The 18,807-nt window shown below is 49.9% G+C and overlaps 56 non-coding genes across 56 annotated transcripts in view; all 56 read left to right on the plus strand.

Annotated features, from left to right (window-relative positions):
- Window positions 1–42: 42 nt before the first annotated feature.
- On the plus strand, window positions 43–161 carry LOC128130687 (5S ribosomal RNA). Its single transcript, XR_008228610.1, has one exon. It is a non-coding gene; the product is annotated as a 5S ribosomal RNA (ribosomal RNA).
- Window positions 162–382: 221 nt separating this feature from the next.
- Window positions 383–501, plus strand: LOC128130283 (5S ribosomal RNA). The gene has a single exon (XR_008228207.1). It is a non-coding gene; the product is annotated as a 5S ribosomal RNA (ribosomal RNA).
- A 220-nt stretch (window positions 502–721) lies between these two features.
- LOC128128856 (5S ribosomal RNA) lies at window positions 722–840 on the plus strand. Its single transcript, XR_008226895.1, has one exon. It is a non-coding gene; the product is annotated as a 5S ribosomal RNA (ribosomal RNA).
- A 220-nt stretch (window positions 841–1,060) lies between these two features.
- LOC128128858 (5S ribosomal RNA) lies at window positions 1,061–1,179 on the plus strand. The gene has a single exon (XR_008226896.1). It is a non-coding gene; the product is annotated as a 5S ribosomal RNA (ribosomal RNA).
- Window positions 1,180–1,400: 221 nt separating this feature from the next.
- On the plus strand, window positions 1,401–1,519 carry LOC128130284 (5S ribosomal RNA). Its single transcript, XR_008228208.1, has one exon. It is a non-coding gene; the product is annotated as a 5S ribosomal RNA (ribosomal RNA).
- Window positions 1,520–1,738: 219 nt separating this feature from the next.
- LOC128128859 (5S ribosomal RNA) lies at window positions 1,739–1,857 on the plus strand. Its single transcript, XR_008226897.1, has one exon. It is a non-coding gene; the product is annotated as a 5S ribosomal RNA (ribosomal RNA).
- A 220-nt stretch (window positions 1,858–2,077) lies between these two features.
- LOC128128861 (5S ribosomal RNA) lies at window positions 2,078–2,196 on the plus strand. The gene has a single exon (XR_008226898.1). It is a non-coding gene; the product is annotated as a 5S ribosomal RNA (ribosomal RNA).
- Window positions 2,197–2,415: 219 nt separating this feature from the next.
- LOC128130286 (5S ribosomal RNA) lies at window positions 2,416–2,534 on the plus strand. The gene has a single exon (XR_008228210.1). It is a non-coding gene; the product is annotated as a 5S ribosomal RNA (ribosomal RNA).
- Window positions 2,535–2,754: 220 nt separating this feature from the next.
- Window positions 2,755–2,873, plus strand: LOC128128862 (5S ribosomal RNA). The gene has a single exon (XR_008226899.1). It is a non-coding gene; the product is annotated as a 5S ribosomal RNA (ribosomal RNA).
- A 220-nt stretch (window positions 2,874–3,093) lies between these two features.
- On the plus strand, window positions 3,094–3,212 carry LOC128128864 (5S ribosomal RNA). Its single transcript, XR_008226900.1, has one exon. It is a non-coding gene; the product is annotated as a 5S ribosomal RNA (ribosomal RNA).
- Window positions 3,213–3,432: 220 nt separating this feature from the next.
- LOC128128869 (5S ribosomal RNA) lies at window positions 3,433–3,551 on the plus strand. Its single transcript, XR_008226902.1, has one exon. It is a non-coding gene; the product is annotated as a 5S ribosomal RNA (ribosomal RNA).
- A 222-nt stretch (window positions 3,552–3,773) lies between these two features.
- Window positions 3,774–3,892, plus strand: LOC128130287 (5S ribosomal RNA). Its single transcript, XR_008228211.1, has one exon. It is a non-coding gene; the product is annotated as a 5S ribosomal RNA (ribosomal RNA).
- Window positions 3,893–4,112: 220 nt separating this feature from the next.
- LOC128128871 (5S ribosomal RNA) lies at window positions 4,113–4,231 on the plus strand. Its single transcript, XR_008226903.1, has one exon. It is a non-coding gene; the product is annotated as a 5S ribosomal RNA (ribosomal RNA).
- A 220-nt stretch (window positions 4,232–4,451) lies between these two features.
- Window positions 4,452–4,570, plus strand: LOC128128872 (5S ribosomal RNA). The gene has a single exon (XR_008226904.1). It is a non-coding gene; the product is annotated as a 5S ribosomal RNA (ribosomal RNA).
- Window positions 4,571–4,791: 221 nt separating this feature from the next.
- On the plus strand, window positions 4,792–4,910 carry LOC128130288 (5S ribosomal RNA). The gene has a single exon (XR_008228212.1). It is a non-coding gene; the product is annotated as a 5S ribosomal RNA (ribosomal RNA).
- Window positions 4,911–5,129: 219 nt separating this feature from the next.
- LOC128128874 (5S ribosomal RNA) lies at window positions 5,130–5,248 on the plus strand. The gene has a single exon (XR_008226905.1). It is a non-coding gene; the product is annotated as a 5S ribosomal RNA (ribosomal RNA).
- A 220-nt stretch (window positions 5,249–5,468) lies between these two features.
- Window positions 5,469–5,587, plus strand: LOC128128876 (5S ribosomal RNA). Its single transcript, XR_008226906.1, has one exon. It is a non-coding gene; the product is annotated as a 5S ribosomal RNA (ribosomal RNA).
- A 219-nt stretch (window positions 5,588–5,806) lies between these two features.
- On the plus strand, window positions 5,807–5,925 carry LOC128128878 (5S ribosomal RNA). The gene has a single exon (XR_008226907.1). It is a non-coding gene; the product is annotated as a 5S ribosomal RNA (ribosomal RNA).
- A 219-nt stretch (window positions 5,926–6,144) lies between these two features.
- On the plus strand, window positions 6,145–6,263 carry LOC128131777 (5S ribosomal RNA). The gene has a single exon (XR_008229698.1). It is a non-coding gene; the product is annotated as a 5S ribosomal RNA (ribosomal RNA).
- Window positions 6,264–6,483: 220 nt separating this feature from the next.
- Window positions 6,484–6,602, plus strand: LOC128128879 (5S ribosomal RNA). The gene has a single exon (XR_008226908.1). It is a non-coding gene; the product is annotated as a 5S ribosomal RNA (ribosomal RNA).
- A 222-nt stretch (window positions 6,603–6,824) lies between these two features.
- Window positions 6,825–6,943, plus strand: LOC128130289 (5S ribosomal RNA). Its single transcript, XR_008228213.1, has one exon. It is a non-coding gene; the product is annotated as a 5S ribosomal RNA (ribosomal RNA).
- Window positions 6,944–7,163: 220 nt separating this feature from the next.
- Window positions 7,164–7,282, plus strand: LOC128128880 (5S ribosomal RNA). The gene has a single exon (XR_008226909.1). It is a non-coding gene; the product is annotated as a 5S ribosomal RNA (ribosomal RNA).
- Window positions 7,283–7,504: 222 nt separating this feature from the next.
- LOC128130290 (5S ribosomal RNA) lies at window positions 7,505–7,623 on the plus strand. Its single transcript, XR_008228214.1, has one exon. It is a non-coding gene; the product is annotated as a 5S ribosomal RNA (ribosomal RNA).
- A 220-nt stretch (window positions 7,624–7,843) lies between these two features.
- Window positions 7,844–7,962, plus strand: LOC128128883 (5S ribosomal RNA). The gene has a single exon (XR_008226910.1). It is a non-coding gene; the product is annotated as a 5S ribosomal RNA (ribosomal RNA).
- Window positions 7,963–8,184: 222 nt separating this feature from the next.
- LOC128130291 (5S ribosomal RNA) lies at window positions 8,185–8,303 on the plus strand. Its single transcript, XR_008228215.1, has one exon. It is a non-coding gene; the product is annotated as a 5S ribosomal RNA (ribosomal RNA).
- Window positions 8,304–8,523: 220 nt separating this feature from the next.
- On the plus strand, window positions 8,524–8,642 carry LOC128128884 (5S ribosomal RNA). The gene has a single exon (XR_008226911.1). It is a non-coding gene; the product is annotated as a 5S ribosomal RNA (ribosomal RNA).
- A 220-nt stretch (window positions 8,643–8,862) lies between these two features.
- Window positions 8,863–8,981, plus strand: LOC128128888 (5S ribosomal RNA). Its single transcript, XR_008226913.1, has one exon. It is a non-coding gene; the product is annotated as a 5S ribosomal RNA (ribosomal RNA).
- A 222-nt stretch (window positions 8,982–9,203) lies between these two features.
- On the plus strand, window positions 9,204–9,322 carry LOC128130292 (5S ribosomal RNA). Its single transcript, XR_008228216.1, has one exon. It is a non-coding gene; the product is annotated as a 5S ribosomal RNA (ribosomal RNA).
- Window positions 9,323–9,544: 222 nt separating this feature from the next.
- Window positions 9,545–9,663, plus strand: LOC128130293 (5S ribosomal RNA). The gene has a single exon (XR_008228217.1). It is a non-coding gene; the product is annotated as a 5S ribosomal RNA (ribosomal RNA).
- A 220-nt stretch (window positions 9,664–9,883) lies between these two features.
- Window positions 9,884–10,002, plus strand: LOC128128891 (5S ribosomal RNA). The gene has a single exon (XR_008226914.1). It is a non-coding gene; the product is annotated as a 5S ribosomal RNA (ribosomal RNA).
- Window positions 10,003–10,227: 225 nt separating this feature from the next.
- On the plus strand, window positions 10,228–10,346 carry LOC128130373 (5S ribosomal RNA). The gene has a single exon (XR_008228298.1). It is a non-coding gene; the product is annotated as a 5S ribosomal RNA (ribosomal RNA).
- Window positions 10,347–10,567: 221 nt separating this feature from the next.
- Window positions 10,568–10,686, plus strand: LOC128128894 (5S ribosomal RNA). Its single transcript, XR_008226915.1, has one exon. It is a non-coding gene; the product is annotated as a 5S ribosomal RNA (ribosomal RNA).
- Window positions 10,687–10,906: 220 nt separating this feature from the next.
- Window positions 10,907–11,025, plus strand: LOC128130387 (5S ribosomal RNA). Its single transcript, XR_008228312.1, has one exon. It is a non-coding gene; the product is annotated as a 5S ribosomal RNA (ribosomal RNA).
- A 220-nt stretch (window positions 11,026–11,245) lies between these two features.
- Window positions 11,246–11,364, plus strand: LOC128130258 (5S ribosomal RNA). Its single transcript, XR_008228180.1, has one exon. It is a non-coding gene; the product is annotated as a 5S ribosomal RNA (ribosomal RNA).
- A 219-nt stretch (window positions 11,365–11,583) lies between these two features.
- On the plus strand, window positions 11,584–11,702 carry LOC128128895 (5S ribosomal RNA). The gene has a single exon (XR_008226916.1). It is a non-coding gene; the product is annotated as a 5S ribosomal RNA (ribosomal RNA).
- A 226-nt stretch (window positions 11,703–11,928) lies between these two features.
- On the plus strand, window positions 11,929–12,047 carry LOC128130198 (5S ribosomal RNA). The gene has a single exon (XR_008228120.1). It is a non-coding gene; the product is annotated as a 5S ribosomal RNA (ribosomal RNA).
- Window positions 12,048–12,266: 219 nt separating this feature from the next.
- On the plus strand, window positions 12,267–12,385 carry LOC128130388 (5S ribosomal RNA). Its single transcript, XR_008228313.1, has one exon. It is a non-coding gene; the product is annotated as a 5S ribosomal RNA (ribosomal RNA).
- Window positions 12,386–12,605: 220 nt separating this feature from the next.
- On the plus strand, window positions 12,606–12,724 carry LOC128130259 (5S ribosomal RNA). Its single transcript, XR_008228181.1, has one exon. It is a non-coding gene; the product is annotated as a 5S ribosomal RNA (ribosomal RNA).
- Window positions 12,725–12,943: 219 nt separating this feature from the next.
- LOC128128897 (5S ribosomal RNA) lies at window positions 12,944–13,062 on the plus strand. Its single transcript, XR_008226917.1, has one exon. It is a non-coding gene; the product is annotated as a 5S ribosomal RNA (ribosomal RNA).
- A 226-nt stretch (window positions 13,063–13,288) lies between these two features.
- Window positions 13,289–13,407, plus strand: LOC128130199 (5S ribosomal RNA). The gene has a single exon (XR_008228121.1). It is a non-coding gene; the product is annotated as a 5S ribosomal RNA (ribosomal RNA).
- Window positions 13,408–13,627: 220 nt separating this feature from the next.
- Window positions 13,628–13,746, plus strand: LOC128129576 (5S ribosomal RNA). Its single transcript, XR_008227497.1, has one exon. It is a non-coding gene; the product is annotated as a 5S ribosomal RNA (ribosomal RNA).
- A 221-nt stretch (window positions 13,747–13,967) lies between these two features.
- LOC128130138 (5S ribosomal RNA) lies at window positions 13,968–14,086 on the plus strand. Its single transcript, XR_008228061.1, has one exon. It is a non-coding gene; the product is annotated as a 5S ribosomal RNA (ribosomal RNA).
- Window positions 14,087–14,306: 220 nt separating this feature from the next.
- On the plus strand, window positions 14,307–14,425 carry LOC128129577 (5S ribosomal RNA). Its single transcript, XR_008227498.1, has one exon. It is a non-coding gene; the product is annotated as a 5S ribosomal RNA (ribosomal RNA).
- Window positions 14,426–14,645: 220 nt separating this feature from the next.
- Window positions 14,646–14,764, plus strand: LOC128128900 (5S ribosomal RNA). The gene has a single exon (XR_008226920.1). It is a non-coding gene; the product is annotated as a 5S ribosomal RNA (ribosomal RNA).
- Window positions 14,765–14,989: 225 nt separating this feature from the next.
- On the plus strand, window positions 14,990–15,108 carry LOC128130200 (5S ribosomal RNA). Its single transcript, XR_008228122.1, has one exon. It is a non-coding gene; the product is annotated as a 5S ribosomal RNA (ribosomal RNA).
- A 220-nt stretch (window positions 15,109–15,328) lies between these two features.
- LOC128129578 (5S ribosomal RNA) lies at window positions 15,329–15,447 on the plus strand. The gene has a single exon (XR_008227499.1). It is a non-coding gene; the product is annotated as a 5S ribosomal RNA (ribosomal RNA).
- A 220-nt stretch (window positions 15,448–15,667) lies between these two features.
- On the plus strand, window positions 15,668–15,786 carry LOC128130340 (5S ribosomal RNA). Its single transcript, XR_008228264.1, has one exon. It is a non-coding gene; the product is annotated as a 5S ribosomal RNA (ribosomal RNA).
- Window positions 15,787–16,006: 220 nt separating this feature from the next.
- LOC128129579 (5S ribosomal RNA) lies at window positions 16,007–16,125 on the plus strand. The gene has a single exon (XR_008227500.1). It is a non-coding gene; the product is annotated as a 5S ribosomal RNA (ribosomal RNA).
- Window positions 16,126–16,345: 220 nt separating this feature from the next.
- Window positions 16,346–16,464, plus strand: LOC128131038 (5S ribosomal RNA). Its single transcript, XR_008228966.1, has one exon. It is a non-coding gene; the product is annotated as a 5S ribosomal RNA (ribosomal RNA).
- A 220-nt stretch (window positions 16,465–16,684) lies between these two features.
- Window positions 16,685–16,803, plus strand: LOC128128901 (5S ribosomal RNA). The gene has a single exon (XR_008226922.1). It is a non-coding gene; the product is annotated as a 5S ribosomal RNA (ribosomal RNA).
- Window positions 16,804–17,024: 221 nt separating this feature from the next.
- On the plus strand, window positions 17,025–17,143 carry LOC128128902 (5S ribosomal RNA). Its single transcript, XR_008226923.1, has one exon. It is a non-coding gene; the product is annotated as a 5S ribosomal RNA (ribosomal RNA).
- A 220-nt stretch (window positions 17,144–17,363) lies between these two features.
- On the plus strand, window positions 17,364–17,482 carry LOC128128903 (5S ribosomal RNA). Its single transcript, XR_008226924.1, has one exon. It is a non-coding gene; the product is annotated as a 5S ribosomal RNA (ribosomal RNA).
- A 220-nt stretch (window positions 17,483–17,702) lies between these two features.
- On the plus strand, window positions 17,703–17,821 carry LOC128128905 (5S ribosomal RNA). The gene has a single exon (XR_008226925.1). It is a non-coding gene; the product is annotated as a 5S ribosomal RNA (ribosomal RNA).
- A 219-nt stretch (window positions 17,822–18,040) lies between these two features.
- On the plus strand, window positions 18,041–18,159 carry LOC128128910 (5S ribosomal RNA). Its single transcript, XR_008226927.1, has one exon. It is a non-coding gene; the product is annotated as a 5S ribosomal RNA (ribosomal RNA).
- Window positions 18,160–18,383: 224 nt separating this feature from the next.
- On the plus strand, window positions 18,384–18,502 carry LOC128130652 (5S ribosomal RNA). Its single transcript, XR_008228575.1, has one exon. It is a non-coding gene; the product is annotated as a 5S ribosomal RNA (ribosomal RNA).
- A 223-nt stretch (window positions 18,503–18,725) lies between these two features.
- Window positions 18,726–18,807, plus strand: part of LOC128128912 (5S ribosomal RNA) — a 119-nt gene continuing 37 nt past the window's right edge. The window contains exon 1 of the ribosomal RNA XR_008226928.1: window positions 18,726–18,807. This exon is cut by the window's right edge and continues 37 nt beyond it. This is a non-coding gene — a ribosomal RNA (5S ribosomal RNA).

Genomic DNA, 18,807 nt, shown 5'->3' on the forward strand with positions numbered 1-18,807 from the left:
CGTCTTGTAAGACATAAAAACAATTACCACGGATAGTATTTCGGGTGCGATCATACCAGCACTAATGCATCGGATCCCATCAGAACTCCGCAGTTAAGCGTGCTTGGACGAGAGTAGTACTAGGATGGGTGACCCCCTGGGAAGTCCTCGTGTTGCACCCCCTTTTTCGTTGCCCGTTTGCGTTTTTTTAGGTTTTAGGTGCGTTTTTTTTTTTCCTTTCTTGTTATGTCGATGCTCGGGCGGCATCCGGTTCAATGTTGATCGTTTTCGTGTTTCCCTGAACGGAGCCGATCCCTAACGTGGGTCCCACGCCTCGCGTACGAAAGCAAACGAGGTTCTGCGTCTTGTAAGACATAAAAACAATTACCACGGATAGTATTTCGGGTGCGATCATACCAGCACTAATGCACCGGATCCCATCAGAACTCCGCAGTTAAGCGTGCTTGGGCGAGAGTAGTACTAGGATGGGTGACCCCCTGGGAAGTCCTCGTGTTGCAACCCCTTTTTCGTTGCCCGTTTGCGTTTTTTTAGGTTTTAGGTGCGTTTTTTTTTTCCTTTCTTGTTATGTCTATGCTCGGGCGGCATCCGGTTCAATGTTGATCGTTTTCGTGTTTCCCTGAACGGAGCCGATCCCTCACGTGGGTCCCACGCCTCGCGTACGAAAGCAAACGAGGTTCTGCGTCTTGTAAGACATAAAAACAATTACCACGGATAGTATTTCGGGTGCGATCATACCAGCACTAATGCACCGGATCCCATCAGAACTCCGCAGTTAAGCGTGCTTGGGCGAGAGTAGTACTAGGATGGGTGACCCCCTGGGAAGTCCTCGTGTTGCACCCCCTTTTTCGTTGCCCGTTTGCGTTTTTTTAGGTTTTAGGTGCGTTTTTTTTTTCCTTTCTTGTTATGTCTATGCTCGGGCGGCATCCGGTTCAATGTTGATCGTTTTCGTGTTTCCCTGAACGGAGCCGATCCCTCACGTGGGTCCCACGCCTCGCGTACGAAAGCAAACGAGGTTCTGCGTCTTGTAAGACATAAAAACAATTACCACGGATAGTATTTCGGGTGCGATCATACCAGCACTAATGCACCGGATCCCATCAGAACTCCGCAGTTAAGCGTGCTTGGGCGAGAGTAGTACTAGGATGGGTGACCCCCTGGGAAGTCCTCGTGTTGCACCCCCTTTTTCGTTGCCCGTTTGCGTTTTTTTAGGTTTTAGGTGCGTTTTTTTTTTTCCTTTCTTGTTATGTCGATGCTCGGGCGGCATCCGGTTCAATGTTGATCGTTTTCGTGTTTCCCTGAACGGAGCCGATCGCTAACGTGGGTCCCACGCCTCGCGTACGAAAGCAAACGAGGTTCTGCGTCTTGTAAGACATAAAAACAATTACCACGGATAGTATTTCGGGTGCGATCATACCAGCACTAATGCACCGGATCCCATCAGAACTCCGCAGTTAAGCGTGCTTGGGCGAGAGTAGTACTAGGATGGGTGACCCCCTGGGAAGTCCTCGTGTTGCAACCCCTTTTTCGTTGCCCGTTTGCGTTTTTTTAGGTTTTAGGTGCGTTTTTTTTTCCTTTCTTGTTATGTCTATGCTCGGGCGGCATCCGGTTCAATGTTGATCGTTTTCGTGTTTCCCTGAACGGAGCCGATCCCTCACGTGGGTCCCACGCCTCGCGTACGAAAGCAAACGAGGTTCTGCGTCTTGTAAGACATAAAAACAATTACCACGGATAGTATTTCGGGTGCGATCATACCAGCACTAATGCACCGGATCCCATCAGAACTCCGCAGTTAAGCGTGCTTGGGCGAGAGTAGTACTAGGATGGGTGACCCCCTGGGAAGTCCTCGTGTTGCACCCCCTTTTTCGTTGCCCGTTTGCGTTTTTTTAGGTTTTAGGTGCGTTTTTTTTTTCCTTTCTTGTTATGTCTATGCTCGGGCGGCATCCGGTTCAATGTTGATCGTTTTCGTGTTTCCCTGAACGGAGCCGATCCCTCACGTGGGTCCCACGCCTCGCGTACGAAAGCAAACGAGGTTCTGCGTCTTGTAAGACATAAAAACAATTACCACGGATAGTATTTCGGGTGCGATCATACCAGCACTAATGCACCGGATCCCATCAGAACTCCGCAGTTAAGCGTGCTTGGGCGAGAGTAGTACTAGGATGGGTGACCCCCTGGGAAGTCCTCGTGTTGCACCCCTTTTTTCGTTGCCCGTTTGCGTTTTTTTAGGTTTTAGGTGCGTTTTTTTTTCCTTTCTTGTTATGTCTATGCTCGGGCGGCATCCGGTTCAATGTTGATCGTTTTCGTGTTTCCCTGAACGGAGCCGATCCCTCACGTGGGTCCCACGCCTCGCGTACGAAAGCAAACGAGGTTCTGCGTCTTGTAAGACATAAAAACAATTACCACGGATAGTATTTCGGGTGCGATCATACCAGCACTAATGCACCGGATCCCATCAGAACTCCGCAGTTAAGCGTGCTTGGGCGAGAGTAGTACTAGGATGGGTGACCCCCTGGGAAGTCCTCGTGTTGCAACCCCTTTTTCGTTGCCCGTTTGCGTTTTTTTAGGTTTTAGGTGCGTTTTTTTTTTCCTTTCTTGTTATGTCTATGCTCGGGCGGCATCCGGTTCAATGTTGATCGTTTTCGTGTTTCCCTGAACGGAGCCGATCCCTCACGTGGGTCCCACGCCTCGCGTACGAAAGCAAACGAGGTTCTGCGTCTTGTAAGACATAAAAACAATTACCACGGATAGTATTTCGGGTGCGATCATACCAGCACTAATGCACCGGATCCCATCAGAACTCCGCAGTTAAGCGTGCTTGGGCGAGAGTAGTACTAGGATGGGTGACCCCCTGGGAAGTCCTCGTGTTGCACCCCCTTTTTCGTTGCCCGTTTGCGTTTTTTTAGGTTTTAGGTGCGTTTTTTTTTTCCTTTCTTGTTATGTCTATGCTCGGGCGGCATCCGGTTCAATGTTGATCGTTTTCGTGTTTCCCTGAACGGAGCCGATCCCTCACGTGGGTCCCACGCCTCGCGTACGAAAGCAAACGAGGTTCTGCGTCTTGTAAGACATAAAAACAATTACCACGGATAGTATTTCGGGTGCGATCATACCAGCACTAATGCACCGGATCCCATCAGAACTCCGCAGTTAAGCGTGCTTGGGCGAGAGTAGTACTAGGATGGGTGACCCCCTGGGAAGTCCTCGTGTTGCACCCCCTTTTTCGTTGCCCGTTTGCGTTTTTTTAGGTTTTAGGTGCGTTTTTTTTTTCCTTTCTTGTTATGTCTATGCTCGGGCGGCATCCGGTTCAATGTTGATCGTTTTCGTGTTTCCCTGAACGGAGCCGATCCCTCACGTGGGTCCCACGCCTCGCGTACGAAAGCAAACGAGGTTCTGCGTCTTGTAAGACATAAAAACAATTACCACGGATAGTATTTCGGGTGCGATCATACCAGCACTAATGCACCGGATCCCATCAGAACTCCGCAGTTAAGCGTGCTTGGGCGAGAGTAGTACTAGGATGGGTGACCCCCTGGGAAGTCCTCGTGTTGCACCCCTTTTTTCGTTGCCCGTTTGCGTTTTTTTAGGTTTTAGGTGCGTTTTTTTTTTTTCCTTTCTTGTTATGTCGATGCTCGGGCGGCATCCGGTTCAATGTTGATCGTTTTCGTGTTTCCCTGAACGGAGCCGATCCCTAACGTGGGTCCCACGCCTCGCGTACGAAAGCAAACGAGGTTCTGCGTCTTGTAAGACATAAAAACAATTACCACGGATAGTATTTCGGGTGCGATCATACCAGCACTAATGCACCGGATCCCATCAGAACTCCGCAGTTAAGCGTGCTTGGGCGAGAGTAGTACTAGGATGGGTGACCCCCTGGGAAGTCCTCGTGTTGCAACCCCTTTTTCGTTGCCCGTTTGCGTTTTTTTAGGTTTTAGGTGCGTTTTTTTTTTCCTTTCTTGTTATGTCTATGCTCGGGCGGCATCCGGTTCAATGTTGATCGTTTTCGTGTTTCCCTGAACGGAGCCGATCCCTCACGTGGGTCCCACGCCTCGCGTACGAAAGCAAACGAGGTTCTGCGTCTTGTAAGACATAAAAACAATTACCACGGATAGTATTTCGGGTGCGATCATACCAGCACTAATGCACCGGATCCCATCAGAACTCCGCAGTTAAGCGTGCTTGGGCGAGAGTAGTACTAGGATGGGTGACCCCCTGGGAAGTCCTCGTGTTGCACCCCCTTTTTCGTTGCCCGTTTGCGTTTTTTTAGGTTTTAGGTGCGTTTTTTTTTTCCTTTCTTGTTATGTCTATGCTCGGGCGGCATCCGGTTCAATGTTGATCGTTTTCGTGTTTCCCTGAACGGAGCCGATCCCTCACGTGGGTCCCACGCCTCGCGTACGAAAGCAAACGAGGTTCTGCGTCTTGTAAGACATAAAAACAATTACCACGGATAGTATTTCGGGTGCGATCATACCAGCACTAATGCACCGGATCCCATCAGAACTCCGCAGTTAAGCGTGCTTGGGCGAGAGTAGTACTAGGATGGGTGACCCCCTGGGAAGTCCTCGTGTTGCACCCCCTTTTTCGTTGCCCGTTTGCGTTTTTTTAGGTTTTAGGTGCGTTTTTTTTTTTCCTTTCTTGTTATGTCGATGCTCGGGCGGCATCCGGTTCAATGTTGATCGTTTTCGTGTTTCCCTGAACGGAGCCGATCCCTAACGTGGGTCCCACGCCTCGCGTACGAAAGCAAACGAGGTTCTGCGTCTTGTAAGACATAAAAACAATTACCACGGATAGTATTTCGGGTGCGATCATACCAGCACTAATGCACCGGATCCCATCAGAACTCCGCAGTTAAGCGTGCTTGGGCGAGAGTAGTACTAGGATGGGTGACCCCCTGGGAAGTCCTCGTGTTGCAACCCCTTTTTCGTTGCCCGTTTGCGTTTTTTTAGGTTTTAGGTGCGTTTTTTTTTCCTTTCTTGTTATGTCTATGCTCGGGCGGCATCCGGTTCAATGTTGATCGTTTTCGTGTTTCCCTGAACGGAGCCGATCCCTCACGTGGGTCCCACGCCTCGCGTACGAAAGCAAACGAGGTTCTGCGTCTTGTAAGACATAAAAACAATTACCACGGATAGTATTTCGGGTGCGATCATACCAGCACTAATGCACCGGATCCCATCAGAACTCCGCAGTTAAGCGTGCTTGGGCGAGAGTAGTACTAGGATGGGTGACCCCCTGGGAAGTCCTCGTGTTGCACCCCCTTTTTCGTTGCCCGTTTGCGTTTTTTTAGGTTTTAGGTGCGTTTTTTTTTTCCTTTCTTGTTATGTCTATGCTCGGGCGGCATCCGGTTCAATGTTGATCGTTTTCGTGTTTCCCTGAACGGAGCCGATCCCTCACGTGGGTCCCACGCCTCGCGTACGAAAGCAAACGAGGTTCTGCGTCTTGTAAGACATAAAAACAATTACCACGGATAGTATTTCGGGTGCGATCATACCAGCACTAATGCACCGGATCCCATCAGAACTCCGCAGTTAAGCGTGCTTGGGCGAGAGTAGTACTAGGATGGGTGACCCCCTGGGAAGTCCTCGTGTTGCACCCCCTTTTTCGTTGCCCGTTTGCGTTTTTTTAGGTTTTAGGTGCGTTTTTTTTTCCTTTCTTGTTATGTCTATGCTCGGGCGGCATCCGGTTCAATGTTGATCGTTTTCGTGTTTCCCTGAACGGAGCCGATCCCTCACGTGGGTCCCACGCCTCGCGTACGAAAGCAAACGAGGTTCTGCGTCTTGTAAGACATAAAAACAATTACCACGGATAGTATTTCGGGTGCGATCATACCAGCACTAATGCACCGGATCCCATCAGAACTCCGCAGTTAAGCGTGCTTGGGCGAGAGTAGTACTAGGATGGGTGACCCCCTGGGAAGTCCTCGTGTTGCACCCCCTTTTTCGTTGCCCGTTTGCGTTTTTTTAGGTTTTAGGTGCGTTTTTTTTTCCTTTCTTGTTATGTCTATGCTCGGGCGGCATCCGGTTCAATGTTGATCGTTTTCGTGTTTCCCTGAACGGAGCCGATCCCTCACGTGGGTCCCACGCCTCGCGTACGAAAGCAAACGAGGTTCTGCGTCTTGTAAGACATAAAAACAATTACCACGGATAGTATTTCGGGTGCGATCATACCAGCACTAATGCACCGGATCCCATCAGAACTCCGCAGTTAAGCGTGCTTGGGCGAGAGTAGTACTAGGATGGGTGACCTCCTGGGAAGTCCTCGTGTTGCACCCCCTTTTTCGTTGCCCGTTTGCGTTTTTTTAGGTTTTAGGTGCGTTTTTTTTTTCCTTTCTTGTTATGTCTATGCTCGGGCGGCATCCGGTTCAATGTTGATCGTTTTCGTGTTTCCCTGAACGGAGCCGATCCCTCACGTGGGTCCCACGCCTCGCGTACGAAAGCAAACGAGGTTCTGCGTCTTGTAAGACATAAAAACAATTACCACGGATAGTATTTCGGGTGCGATCATACCAGCACTAATGCACCGGATCCCATCAGAACTCCGCAGTTAAGCGTGCTTGGGCGAGAGTAGTACTAGGATGGGTGACCCCCTGGGAAGTCCTCGTGTTGCACCCCCTTTTTCGTTGCCCGTTTGCGTTTTTTTAGGTTTTAGGTGCGTTTTTTTTTTTTCCTTTCTTGTTATGTCGATGCTCGGGCGGCATCCGGTTCAATGTTGATCGTTTTCGTGTTTCCCTGAACGGAGCCGATCCCTAACGTGGGTCCCACGCCTCGCGTACGAAAGCAAACGAGGTTCTGCGTCTTGTAAGACATAAAAACAATTACCACGGATAGTATTTCGGGTGCGATCATACCAGCACTAATGCACCGGATCCCATCAGAACTCCGCAGTTAAGCGTGCTTGGGCGAGAGTAGTACTAGGATGGGTGACCCCCTGGGAAGTCCTCGTGTTGCAACCCCTTTTTCGTTGCCCGTTTGCGTTTTTTTAGGTTTTAGGTGCGTTTTTTTTTTCCTTTCTTGTTATGTCTATGCTCGGGCGGCATCCGGTTCAATGTTGATCGTTTTCGTGTTTCCCTGAACGGAGCCGATCCCTCACGTGGGTCCCACGCCTCGCGTACGAAAGCAAACGAGGTTCTGCGTCTTGTAAGACATAAAAACAATTACCACGGATAGTATTTCGGGTGCGATCATACCAGCACTAATGCACCGGATCCCATCAGAACTCCGCAGTTAAGCGTGCTTGGGCGAGAGTAGTACTAGGATGGGTGACCCCCTGGGAAGTCCTCGTGTTGCACCCCCTTTTTCGTTGCCCGTTTGCGTTTTTTTAGGTTTTAGGTGCGTTTTTTTTTTTTCCTTTCTTGTTATGTCGATGCTCGGGCGGCATCCGGTTCAATGTTGATCGTTTTCGTGTTTCCCTGAACGGAGCCGATCCCTAACGTGGGTCCCACGCCTCGCGTACGAAAGCAAACGAGGTTCTGCGTCTTGTAAGACATAAAAACAATTACCACGGATAGTATTTCGGGTGCGATCATACCAGCACTAATGCACCGGATCCCATCAGAACTCCGCAGTTAAGCGTGCTTGGGCGAGAGTAGTACTAGGATGGGTGACCCCCTGGGAAGTCCTCGTGTTGCAACCCCTTTTTCGTTGCCCGTTTGCGTTTTTTTAGGTTTTAGGTGCGTTTTTTTTTTCCTTTCTTGTTATGTCTATGCTCGGGCGGCATCCGGTTCAATGTTGATCGTTTTCGTGTTTCCCTGAACGGAGCCGATCCCTCACGTGGGTCCCACGCCTCGCGTACGAAAGCAAACGAGGTTCTGCGTCTTGTAAGACATAAAAACAATTACCACGGATAGTATTTCGGGTGCGATCATACCAGCACTAATGCACCGGATCCCATCAGAACTCCGCAGTTAAGCGTGCTTGGGCGAGAGTAGTACTAGGATGGGTGACCCCCTGGGAAGTCCTCGTGTTGCACCCCCTTTTTCGTTGCCCGTTTGCGTTTTTTTAGGTTTTAGGTGCGTTTTTTTTTTTTCCTTTCTTGTTATGTCGATGCTCGGGCGGCATCCGGTTCAATGTTGATCGTTTTCGTGTTTCCCTGAACGGAGCCGATCCCTAACGTGGGTCCCACGCCTCGCGTACGAAAGCAAACGAGGTTCTGCGTCTTGTAAGACATAAAAACAATTACCACGGATAGTATTTCGGGTGCGATCATACCAGCACTAATGCACCGGATCCCATCAGAACTCCGCAGTTAAGCGTGCTTGGGCGAGAGTAGTACTAGGATGGGTGACCCCCTGGGAAGTCCTCGTGTTGCAACCCCTTTTTCGTTGCCCGTTTGCGTTTTTTTAGGTTTTAGGTGCGTTTTTTTTTTCCTTTCTTGTTATGTCTATGCTCGGGCGGCATCCGGTTCAATGTTGATCGTTTTCGTGTTTCCCTGAACGGAGCCGATCCCTCACGTGGGTCCCACGCCTCGCGTACGAAAGCAAACGAGGTTCTGCGTCTTGTAAGACATAAAAACAATTACCACGGATAGTATTTCGGGTGCGATCATACCAGCACTAATGCACCGGATCCCATCAGAACTCCGCAGTTAAGCGTGCTTGGGCGAGAGTAGTACTAGGATGGGTGACCCCCTGGGAAGTCCTCGTGTTGCACCCCCTTTTTCGTTGCCCGTTTGCGTTTTTTTAGGTTTTAGGTGCGTTTTTTTTTTCCTTTCTTGTTATGTCTATGCTCGGGCGGCATCCGGTTCAATGTTGATCGTTTTCGTGTTTCCCTGAACGGAGCCGATCCCTCACGTGGGTCCCACGCCTCGCGTACGAAAGCAAACGAGGTTCTGCGTCTTGTAAGACATAAAAACAATTACCACGGATAGTATTTCGGGTGCGATCATACCAGCACTAATGCACCGGATCCCATCAGAACTCCGCAGTTAAGCGTGCTTGGGCGAGAGTAGTACTAGGATGGGTGACCCCCTGGGAAGTCCTCGTGTTGCACCCCCTTTTTCGTTGCCCGTTTGCGTTTTTTTAGGTTTTAGGTGCGTTTTTTTTTTTTCCTTTCTTGTTATGTCGATGCTCGGGCGGCATCCGGTTCAATGTTGATCGTTTTCGTGTTTCCCTGAACGGAGTCGATCCCTAACGTGGGTCCCACGCCTCGCGTACGAAAGCAAACGAGGTTCTGCGTCTTGTAAGACATAAAAACAATTACCACGGATAGTATTTCGGGTGCGATCATACCAGCACTAATGCACCGGATCCCATCAGAACTCCGCAGTTAAGCGTGCTTGGGCGAGAGTAGTACTAGGATGGGTGACCCCCTGGGAAGTCCTCGTGTTGCAACCCCTTTTTCGTTGCCCGTTTGCGTTTTTTTAGGTTTTAGGTGCGTTTTTTTTTTTTCCTTTCTTGTTATGTCGATGCTCGGGCGGCATCCGGTTCAATGTTGATCGTTTTCGTGTTTCCCTGAACGGAGCCGATCCCTAACGTGGGTCCCACGCCTCGCGTACGAAAGCAAACGAGGTTCTGCGTCTTGTAAGACATAAAAACAATTACCACGGATAGTATTTCGGGTGCGATCATACCAGCACTAATGCACCGGATCCCATCAGAACTCCGCAGTTAAGCGTGCTTGGGCGAGAGTAGTACTAGGATGGGTGACCCCCTGGGAAGTCCTCGTGTTGCAACCCCTTTTTCGTTGCCCGTTTGCGTTTTTTTAGGTTTTAGGTGCGTTTTTTTTTTCCTTTCTTGTTATGTCTATGCTCGGGCGGCATCCGGTTCAATGTTGATCGTTTTCGTGTTTCCCTGAACGGAGCCGATCCCTCACGTGGGTCCCACGCCTCGCGTACGAAAGCAAACGAGGTTCTGCGTCTTGTAAGACATAAAAACAATTACCACGGATAGTATTTCGGGTGCGATCATACCAGCACTAATGCACCGGATCCCATCAGAACTCCGCAGTTAAGCGTGCTTGGGCGAGAGTAGTACTAGGATGGGTGACCCCCTGGGAAGTCCTCGTGTTGCACCCCCTTTTTCGTTGCCCGTTTGCGTTTTTTTAGGTTTTAGGTGCGTTTTTTTTTTTTTTTCCTTTCTTGTTATGTCTATGCTCGGGCGGCATCCGGTTCAATGTTGATCGTTTTCGTGTTTCCCTGAACGGAGCCGATCCCTCACGTGGGTCCCACGCCTCGCGTACGAAAGCAAACGAGGTTCTGCGTCTTGTAAGACATAAAAACAATTACCACGGATAGTATTTCGGGTGCGATCATACCAGCACTAATGCACCGGATCCCATCAGAACTCCGCAGTTAAGCGTGCTTGGGCGAGAGTAGTACTAGGATGGGTGACCTCCTGGAAAGTCCTCGTGTTGCACCCCCTTTTTCGTTGCCCGTTTGCGTTTTTTTAGGTTTTAGGTGCGTTTTTTTTTTTCCTTTCTTGTTATGTCTATGCTCGGGCGGCATCCGGTTCAATGTTGATCGTTTTCGTGTTTCCCTGAACGGAGCCGATCCCTCACGTGGGTCCCACGCCTCGCGTACGAAAGCAAACGAGGTTCTGCGTCTTGTAAGACATAAAAACAATTACCACGGATAGTATTTCGGGTGCGATCATACCAGCACTAATGCACCGGATCCCATCAGAACTCCGCAGTTAAGCGTGCTTGGGCGAGAGTAGTACTAGGATGGGTGACCCCCTGGGAAGTCCTCGTGTTGCACCCCCTTTTTCGTTGCCCGTTTGCGTTTTTTTAGGTTTTAGGTGCGTTTTTTTTTTCCTTTCTTGTTATGTCTATGCTCGGGCGGCATCCGGTTCAATGTTGATCGTTTTCGTGTTTCCCTGAACGGAGCCGATCCCTCACGTGGGTCCCACGCCTCGCGTACGAAAGCAAACGAGGTTCTGCGTCTTGTAAGACATAAAAACAATTACCACGGATAGTATTTCGGGTGCGATCATACCAGCACTAATGCATCGGATCCCATCAGAACTCCGCAGTTAAGCGTGCTTGGGCGAGAGTAGTACTAGGATGGGTGACCCCCTGGGAAGTCCTCGTGTTGCACCCCCTTTTTCGTTGCCCGTTTGCGTTTTTTTAGGTTTTAGGTGCGTTTTTTTTTTCCTTTCTTGTTATGTCTATGCTCGGGCGGCATCCGGTTCAATGTTGATCGTTTTCGTGTTTCCCTGAACGGAGCCGATCCCTCACGTGGGTCCCACGCCTCGCGTACGAAAGCAAACGAGGTTCTGCGTCTTGTAAGACATAAAAACAATTACCACGGATAGTATTTCGGGTGCGATCATACCAGCACTAATGCACCGGATTCCATCAGAACTCCGCAGTTAAGCGTGCTTGGGCGAGAGTAGTACTAGGATGGGTGACCCCCTGGGAAGTCCTCGTGTTGCACCCCCTTTTTCGTTGCCCGTTTGCGTTTTTTTAGGTTTTAGGTGCGTTTTTTTTTCCTTTCTTGTTATGTCTATGCTCGGGCGGCATCCGGTTCAATGTTGATCGTTTTCGTGTTTCCCTGAACGGAGCCGATCCCTCACGTGGGTCCCACGCCTCGCGTACGAAAGCAAACGAGGTTCTGCGTCTTGTAAGACATAAAAACAATTACCACGGATAGTATTTCGGGTGCGATCATACCAGCACTAATGCACCGGATCCCATCAGAACTCCGCAGTTAAGCGTGCTTGGGCGAGAGTAGTACTAGGATGGGTGACCCCCTGGGAAGTCCTCGTGTTGCACCCCCTTTTTCGTTGCCCGTTTGCGTTTTTTTAGGTTTTAGGTGCGTTTTTTTTTTTTTTTTCCTTTCTTGTTATGTCTATGCTCGGGCGGCATCCGGTTCAATGTTGATCGTTTTCGTGTTTCCCTGAACGGAGCCGATCCCTCACGTGGGTCCCACGCCTCGCGTACGAAAGCAAACGAGGTTCTGCGTCTTGTAAGACATAAAAACAATTACCACGGATAGTATTTCTGGTGCGATCATACCAGCACTAATGCACCGGATCCCATCAGAACTCCGCAGTTAAGCGTGCTTGGGCGAGAGTAGTACTAGGATGGGTGACCCCCTGGGAAGTCCTCGTGTTGCACCCCCTTTTTCGTTGCCCGTTTGCGTTTTTTTAGGTTTTAGGTGCGTTTTTTTTTCCTTTCTTGTTATGTCTATGCTCGGGCGGCATCCGGTTCAATGTTGATCGTTTTCGTGTTTCCCTGAACGGAGCCGATCCCTCACGTGGGTCCCACGCCTCGCGTACGAAAGCAAACGAGGTTCTGCGTCTTGTAAGACATAAAAACAATTACCACGGATAGTATTTCGGGTGCGATCATACCAGCACTAATGCATCGGATCCCATCAGAACTCCGCAGTTAAGCGTGCTTGGGCGAGAGTAGTACTAGGATGGGTGACCCCCTGGGAAGTCCTCGTGTTGCACCCCCTTTTTCGTTGCCCGTTTGCGTTTTTTTAGGTTTTAGGTGCGTTTTTTTTTTCCTTTCTTGTTATGTCTATGCTCGGGCGGCATCCGGTTCAATGTTGATCGTTTTCGTGTTTCCCTGAACGGAGCCGATCCCTCACGTGGGTCCCACGCCTCGCGTACGAAAGCAAACGAGGTTCTGCGTCTTGTAAGACATAAAAACAATTACCACGGATAGTATTTCGGGTGCGATCATACCAGCACTAATGCACCGGATTCCATCAGAACTCCGCAGTTAAGCGTGCTTGGGCGAGAGTAGTACTAGGATGGGTGACCCCCTGGGAAGTCCTCGTGTTGCACCCCCTTTTTCGTTGCCCGTTTGCGTTTTTTTAGGTTTTAGGTGCGTTTTTTTTTCCTTTCTTGTTATGTCTATGCTCGGGCGGCATCCGGTTCAATGTTGATCGTTTTCGTGTTTCCCTGAACGGAGCCGATCCCTCACGTGGGTCCCACGCCTCGCGTACGAAAGCAAACGAGGTTCTGCGTCTTGTAAGACATAAAAACAATTACCACGGATAGTATTTCGGGTGCGATCATACCAGCACTAATGCACCGGATCCCATCAGAACTCCGCAGTTAAGCGTGCTTGGGCGAGAGTAGTACTAGGATGGGTGACCCCCTGGGAAGTCCTCGTGTTGCACCCCCTTTTTCGTTGCCCGTTTGCGTTTTTTTAGGTTTTAGGTGCGTTTTTTTTTTTTTTTTCCTTTCTTGTTATGTCTATGCTCGGGCGGCATCCGGTTCAATGTTGATCGTTTTCGTGTTTCCCTGAACGGAGCCGATCCCTCACGTGGGTCCCACGCCTCGCGTACGAAAGCAAACGAGGTTCTGCGTCTTGTAAGACATAAAAACAATTACCACGGATAGTATTTCTGGTGCGATCATACCAGCACTAATGCACCGGATCCCATCAGAACTCCGCAGTTAAGCGTGCTTGGGCGAGAGTAGTACTAGGATGGGTGACCCCCTGGGAAGTCCTCGTGTTGCACCCCCTTTTTCGTTGCCCGTTTGCGTTTTTTTAGGTTTTAGGTGCGTTTTTTTTTTCCTTTCTTGTTATGTCTATGCTCGGGCGGCATCCGGTTCAATGTTGATCGTTTTCGTGTTTCCCTGAACGGAGCCGATCCCTCACGTGGGTCCCACGCCTCGCGTACGAAAGCAAACGAGGTTCTGCGTCTTGTAAGACATAAAAACAATTACCACGGATAGTATTTCGGGTGCGATCATACCAGCACTAACGCACCGGATCCCATCAGAACTCCGCAGTTAAGCGTGCTTGGGCGAGAGTAGTACTAGGATGGGTGACCCCCTGGGAAGTCCTCGTGTTGCACCCCCTTTTTCGTTGCCCGTTTGCGTTTTTTTAGGTTTTAGGTGCGTTTTTTTTTTTCCTTTCTTGTTATGTCGATGCTCGGGCGGCATCCGGTTCAATGTTGATCGTTTTCGTGTTTCCCTGAACGGAGCCGATCCCTCACGTGGGTCCCATGCCTCGCGTACGAAAGCAAACGAGGTTCTGCGTCTTGTAAGACATAAAAACAATTACCACGGATAGTATTTCGGGTGCGATCATACCAGCACTAACGCACCGGATCCCATCAGAACTCCGCAGTTAAGCGTGCTTGGGCGAGAGTAGTACTAGGATGGGTGACCCCCTGGGAAGTCCTCGTGTTGCGCCCCCTTTTTCGTTGCCCGTTTGCGTTTTTTTAGGTTTTAGGTGCGTTTTTTTTTTCCTTTCTTGTTATGTCTATGCTCGGGCGGCATCCGGTTCAATGTTGATCGTTTTCGTGTTTCCCTGAACGGAGTCGATCCCTCACGTGGGTCCCACGCCTCGCGTACGAAAGCAAACGAGGTTCTACGTCTTGTAAGACATAAAAACAATTACCACGGATAGTATTTCGGGTGCGATCATACCAGCACTAACGCACCGGATCCCATCAGAACTCCGCAGTTAAGCGTGCTTGGGCGAGAGTAGTACTAGGATGGGTGACCCCCTGGGAAGTCCTCGTGTTGCACCCCCTTTTTCGTTGCCCGTTTGCGTTTTTTTAGGTTTTAGGTGCGTTTTTTTTTTCCTTTCTTGTTATGTCTATGCTCGGGCGGCATCCGGTTCAATGTTGATCGTTTTCGTGTTTCCCTGAACGGAGCCGATCCCTCACGTGGGTCCCACGCCTCGCGTACGAAAGCAAACGAGGTTCTGCGTCTTGTAAGACATAAAAACAATTACCACGGATAGTATTTCGGGTGCGATCATACCAGCACTAATGCACCGGATCCCATCAGAACTCCGCAGTTAAGCGTGCTTGGGCGAGAGTAGTACTAGGATGGGTGACCCCCTGGGAAGTCCTCGTGTTGCACCCCCTTTTTCGTTGCCCGTTTGCGTTTTTTTAGGTTTTAGGTGCGTTTTTTTTTTTTTTTCCTTTCTTGTTATGTCTATGCTCGGGCGGCATCCGGTTCAATGTTGATCGTTTTCGTGTTTCCCTGAACGGAGCCGATCCCTCACGTGGGTCCCACGCCTCGCGTACGAAAGCAAACGAGGTTCTGCGTCTTGTAAGACATAAAAACAATTACCACGGATAGTATTTCTGGTGCGATCATACCAGCACTAATGCACCGGATCCCATCAGAACTCCGCAGTTAAGCGTGCTTGGGCGAGAGTAGTACTAGGATGGGTGACCCCCTGGGAAGTCCTCGTGTTGCACCCCCTTTTTCGTTGCCCGTTTGCGTTTTTTTAGGTTTTAGGTGCGTTTTTTTTTTCCTTTCTTGTTATGTCTATGCTCGGGCGGCATCCGGTTCAATGTTGATCGTTTTCGTGTTTCCCTGAACGGAGCCGATCCCTCACGTGGGTCCCACGCCTCGCGTACGAAAGCAAACGAGGTTCTGCGTCTTGTAAGACATAAAAACAATTACCACGGATAGTATTTCGGGTGCGATCATACCAGCACTAACGCACCGGATCCCATCAGAACTCCGCAGTTAAGCGTGCTTGGGCGAGAGTAGTACTAGGATGGGTGACCCCCTGGGAAGTCCTCGTGTTGCACCCCCTTTTTCGTTGCCCGTTTGCGTTTTTTTAGGTTTTAGGTGCGTTTTTTTTTTCCTTTCTTGTTATGTCTATGCTCGGGCGGCATCCGGTTCAATGTTGATCGTTTTCGTGTTTCCCTGAACGGAGCCGATCCCTCACGTGGGTCCCACGCCTCGCGTACGAAAGCAAACGAGGTTCTGCGTCTTGTAAGACATAAAAACAATTACCACGGATAGTATTTCGGGTGCGATCATACCAGCACTAATGCACCGGATCACATCAGAACTCCGCAGTTAAGCGTGCTTGGGCGAGAGTAGTACTAGGATGGGTGACCCCCTGGGAAGTCCTCGTGTTGCACCCCCTTTTTCGTTGCCCGTTTGCGTTTTTTTAGGTTTTAGGTGCGTTTTTTTTTTCCTTTCTTGTTATGTCGATGCTCGGGCGGCATCCGGTTCAATGTTGATCGTTTTCGTGTTTCCCTGAACGGAGCCGATCCCTCAAGTGGGTCCCACGCCTCGCGTACGAAAGCAAACGAGGTTCTGCGTCTTGTAAGACATAAAAACAATTACCACGGATAGTATTTCGGGTGCGATCATACCAGCACTAACGCACCGGATCCCATCAGAACTCCGCAGTTAAGCGTGCTTGGGCGAGAGTAGTACTAGGATGGGTGACCCCCTGGGAAGTCCTCGTGTTGCACCCCCTTTTTCGTTGCCCGTTTGCGTTTTTTTAGGTTTTAGGTGCGTTTTTTTTTTCCTTTCTTGTTATGTCTATGCTCGGGCGGCATCCGGTTCAATGTTGATCGTTTTCGTGTTTCCCTGAACGGAGCCGATCCCTCACGTGGGTCCCACGCCTCGCGTACGAAAGCAAACGAGGTTCTGCGTCTTGTAAGACATAAAAACAATTACCACGGATAGTATTTCGGGTGCGATCATACCAGCACTAATGCACCGAATCCCTTCAGAACTCCGCAGTTAAGCGTGCTTTGGCGAGAGTAGTACTAGGATGGGTGACCCCCTGGGAAGTCCTCGTGTTGCACCCCCTTTTTCGTTGCCCGTTTGCGTTTTTTTAGGTTTTAGGTGCGTTTTTTTTTTCCTTTCTTGTTATGTCTATGCTCGGGCGGCATCCGGTTCAATGTTGATCGTTTTCGTGTTTCCCTGAACGGAGCCGATCCCTCACGTGGGTCCCACGCCTCGCGTACGAAAGCAAACGAGGTTCTGCGTCTTGTAAGACATAAAAACAATTACCACGGATAGTATTTCGGGTGCGATCATACCAGCACTAATGCACCGGATCCCATCAGAACTCCGCAGTTAAGCGTGCTTGGGCGAGAGTAGTACTAGGATGGGTGACCCCCTGGGAAGTCCTCGTGTTGCACCCCCTTTTTCGTTGCCCGTTTGCGTTTTTTTAGGTTTTAGGTGCGTTTTTTTTTTTCCTTTCTTGTTATGTCGATGCTCGGGCGGCATCCGGTTCAATGTTGATCGTTTTCGTGTTTCCCTGAACGGAGCCGATCCCTAACGTGGGTCCCACGCCTCGCGTACGAAAGCAAACGAGGTTCTGCGTCTTGTAAGACATAAAAACAATTACCACGGATAGTATTTCGGGTGCGATCATACCAGCACTAATGCACCGGATCCCATCAGAACTCCGCAGTTAAGCGTGCTTGGGCGAGAGTAGTACTAGGATGGGTGACCCCCTGGGAAGTCCTCGTGTTGCACCCCCTTTTTCGTTGCCCGTTTGCGTTTTTTTAGGTTTTAGGTGCGTTTTTTTTTTCCTTTCTTGTTATGTCTATGCTCGGGCGGCATCCGGTTCAATGTTGATCGTTTTCGTGTTTCCCTGAACGGAGCCGATCCCTCACGTGGGTCCCACGCCTCGCGTACGAAAGCAAACGAGGTTCTGCGTCTTGTAAGACATAAAAACAATTACCACGGATAGTATTTCGGGTGCGATCATACCAGCACTAATGCACCGGATCCCATCAGAACTCCGCAGTTAAGCGTGCTTGGGCGAGAGTAGTACTAGGATGGGTGACCCCCTGGGAAGTCCTCGTGTTGCACCCCCTTTTTCGTTGCCCGTTTGCGTTTTTTTAGGTTTTAGGTGCGTTTTTTTTTTCCTTTCTTGTTATGTCTATGCTCGGGCGGCATCCGGTTCAATGTTGATCGTTTTCGTGTTTCCCTGAACGGAGCCGATCCCTCACGTGGGTCCCACGCCTCGCATACGAAAGCAAACGAGGTTCTGCGTCTTGTAAGACATAAAAACAATTACCACGGATAGTATTTCGGGTGCGATCATACCAGCACTAATGCACCGGATCCCATCAGAACTCCGCAGTTAAGCGTGCTTGGGCGAGAGTAGTACTAGGATGGGTGACCCCCTGGGAAGTCCTCGTGTTGCACCCCCTTTTTCGTTGCCCGTTTGCGTTTTTTTAGGTTTTAGGTGCGTTTTTTTTTCCTTTCTTGTTATGTCTATGCTCGGGCGGCATCCGGTTCAATGTTGATCGTTTTCGTGTTTCCCTGAACGGAGCCGATCCCTCACGTGGGTCCCACGCCTCGCGTACGAAAGCAAACGAGGTTCTGCGTCTTGTAAGACATAAAAACAATTACCACGGATAGTATTTCGGGTGCGATCATACCAGCACTAATGCACCGGATCCCATCAGAACTCCGCAGTTAAGCGTGCTTGGGCGAGAGTAGTACTAGGATGGGTGACCCCCTGGGAAGTCCTCGTGTTGCACCCCCTTTTTCGTTGCCCGTTTGCGTTTTTTTAGGTTTTAGGTGCGTTTTTTTTTTTTTTCCTTTCTTGTTATGTCTATGCTCGGGCGGCATCCGGTTCAATGTTGATCGTTTTCGTGTTTCCCTGAACGGAGCCGATCCCTCACGTGGGTCCCACGCCTCGCGTACGAAAGCAAACGAGGTTCTGCGTCTTGTAAGACATAAAAACAATTACCACGGATAGTATTTCGGGTGCGATCATACCAGCACTAATGCACCGGATCCCATCAAAACTCCGCAGTTAAGCGTGCTTGGGCGAGAGTAGTACTAGGATGGGTGACCCCCTGGGAAGTCCTCGTGTTGCACCCCCTTTTTCGTTGCCCGTTTGCGTTTTTTTAGGTTTTAGGTGCGTTTTTTTTTTTTTCCTTTCTTGTTATGTCTATGCTCGGGCGGCATCCGGTTCAATGTTGATCGTTTTCGTGTTTCCCTGAACGGAGCCGATCCCTCACGTGGGTCCCACGCCTCGCGTACGAAAGCAAACGAGGTTCTGCGTCTTGTAAGACATAAAAACAATTACCACGGATAGTATTTCGGGTGCGATCATACCAGCACTAATGCACCGGATCCCATCAGAACTCCGCAGTTAAGCGTGCTTGGGCGAGAGTAGTACTAGG

Source organism: Lactuca sativa, chromosome 1 (genome assembly GCF_002870075.4).
Source record: "Lactuca sativa cultivar Salinas chromosome 1, Lsat_Salinas_v11, whole genome shotgun sequence".
NCBI classification, from domain to species: Eukaryota; Viridiplantae; Streptophyta; class Magnoliopsida; order Asterales; family Asteraceae; genus Lactuca; species Lactuca sativa.